General features: G+C 36.8%; 1 protein-coding gene across 5 annotated transcripts in view; it reads left to right on the top strand.

The window, feature by feature from the left end:
* The window catches only part of LOC106868582 (protein PALS1), a 253,072-nt gene that overhangs the window by 207,876 nt on the left and 42,683 nt on the right, over positions 1-2,513 (top strand). The window lies entirely within an intron of this gene.

Below are 2,513 nucleotides of genomic sequence, written 5' to 3'. Positions count from 1 at the left end.
TTATTATTATTATTATTATTATTATTATTATTATCAAGGTGGTGAGCTGGTAGAATTGTTAACACACTGGGCAAAACTCTTAGCGATATTTCCTGTCTTTGTTTTGAATTCAATACTTTGTCTTTCATCCTTGCGAGGATGAGAATAACGAAGCCATCAATAATGATGGCAGGTGCTTTATTAAACTCTGTGATAATTACAGCAGTTTAAGTTGTATAATATTATCTTGCTTAGAAACAGGTGAGTGTTGGTGACAGTAAAAGCATCTAACCACAGAAATACTGGGTCAATGCAATCCTCTAGTTTCCACTCCCAAACTTTCAGGCCCCAAACCTTACTAGAAATAATTATTATAATTATTCTGTGATTGAGAAGACTCTGCAACTAAAGTGAGATTGTGGCCATGGCCGATGCCAGTGTTGCAAAAAATTTTCAAGGCCTTGTGCCTATAGTCAAATAGGATTATTATTATTATTATTAAGGCACTGAGCTGGAAGCACCATTAATATTTGGGCCAAGGTACTTTGTGGCATTTCTTCTGGCTCTTCACATTCTTTGTTCAAAATACTGCCAGGATCAGGTTTTCAGCTTTTCAGAGTTGATAAAATTAAAGTACAAGTCAAATGCTGGGATTGATGAAATCAATTAACCCCCTTCCCTCAAAATTCCTAGCCTTTTACCAAAATTTGAGGCAATTATTATTATTATTCTAACTCTTTATACACTAAGTTCAAATCCTACAGAGATCAATGTTGTCTTTCACCCCTCTGCAGTTGATAAAATAAAGTACCAGTCAAATACTTGGGTCCATGAAATTGACCAACTCCTGCTAAAAATTGCTGGCTTTGTGCCTAAGTCAGAAACCATCATCATTATTGTCATCGTTATTCATCTCATCCACTCAGCATTTCATTGTTGGTCTGCCAGCATCAGATGACTAGATATCTATAGCACTTCTCTTATTATAATCCTTGCTGAGCCAAGCAAAAACAGGCTTTCTATAGAATCACGTGGTTCTTCTTCATATCCAACATCTTGAAACAACCATTCCAACTTCTTGCAACTCTTCTTAAGGCTCTTATTACAGTTGGGATAATGACAACTTTTGGCAATTCCAAATTCTCTGAATTTCATATTTTACATCCTGATATTTTTCTATTTTCTATTATTATCATCATTATTGTTGATGTTATCATCATCCCTATCACTCCATTAACGTACTTTCACCTTGGTTATTCAAGGAGAAATATGCCTATTAGGGCCTATTTATTAAGTTAGTTACTGTTATTGATTGGATCTGGTGGCATATCTTAACATTTGGCTAATATTTTTTTTATTCTTTATTTTTTTGACATTAAAATTTCTTTTTCTAATTATTTTATGAAATTTCTTTTTTCAATCCTGTAAAATTGCTTCACAACAGCAACAACAAATATGCTCATGTGAATTGTTGTTTTTGTTGTTTTAATTCTAGTTTTTACTTTTGTTTTTGCTATTCCTGTTGTTGTTGTTGTTGTTTCTGTTGTTTTTGTTCATATTCTTGGTGTATATTTGTCATTGTCGGTTTTCTCATTTTGCTTGTTTATGGCTCAGGCAAACCAGCATGGCTGAACGGTTAAGTAGTTGGCTTTGTGACCATCAGGTCTTGGGTTCAATCCAACAGCATGCAGCATCTTGGGAAAACATCTTTTACCATAGCTTCAGGTCACCTCCAAGTTTTGTGAGTGAAATCAGGTTGACAGAAATTGTGTGTGTGTGTGTGTGTGTGTGCATCAGTCCAGTTGGCCCATTTCGTACCAATCTGCTCGAGATTGCCCCTGGTCCTATGATACAAATTCAGTTTTAAATGTTCAGAGAATATAAACATGTACATAGACATGCATGTGCTCTCTCTTTCTCTCCCTCTCACACACACACACACACACACACACCACCACCACCATTTTAATGTCCACTTTTTCGTACTTCCATGGATTTGATGAAATTCATTGAGAAAGATTTTCTACAGCATGATGATGTTCCTGTTTCCAAACAAAGTAATATTTCTCCATGGCCAGACATGTTTTTGTAGAATATTGGAAATGAATGACTTGGCTAGTATGACAGACACAAAATGTTAAGACCCAAACTCACCACACACATCTGTTTGTCTGTCTGTCTATCCATCCATCTATCTATCCATCTGTCTATCTAATCTGTTTTTCTATGTCTCCATGCATCTTTTAGTTCCTGCCCCTTATATCTTGTCACACTGGGGCTGTAGTAGAAGACATTTGCCCAAGGTGTCTTACAGTGGGACTGAACCTGAAACCACCTGGCTGGAAGTAACTTCTGAACCACACAGCAATGTGTGTGTGTGTGAGTGTGTGTGTGTGTACATGTATCCTTCTCTGGCCATTCTCTGGTAATTGTAAACCAACTTCAGCACACAAGTGATGCTGTTCATTTTCCATCTTCCATGGAAAACCTGTCCAGCCATTTTGCCAGTTTAGTGTTCAAGGGTCTCGGGGGGG

Source organism: Octopus bimaculoides, chromosome 11 (genome assembly GCF_001194135.2).
Source record: "Octopus bimaculoides isolate UCB-OBI-ISO-001 chromosome 11, ASM119413v2, whole genome shotgun sequence".
Taxonomy (NCBI): Eukaryota; Metazoa; Mollusca; class Cephalopoda; order Octopoda; family Octopodidae; genus Octopus; species Octopus bimaculoides.
Note: the sequence above shows the minus strand (reverse complement) of the source record. Positions and strands in the feature narration are given on the sequence as shown.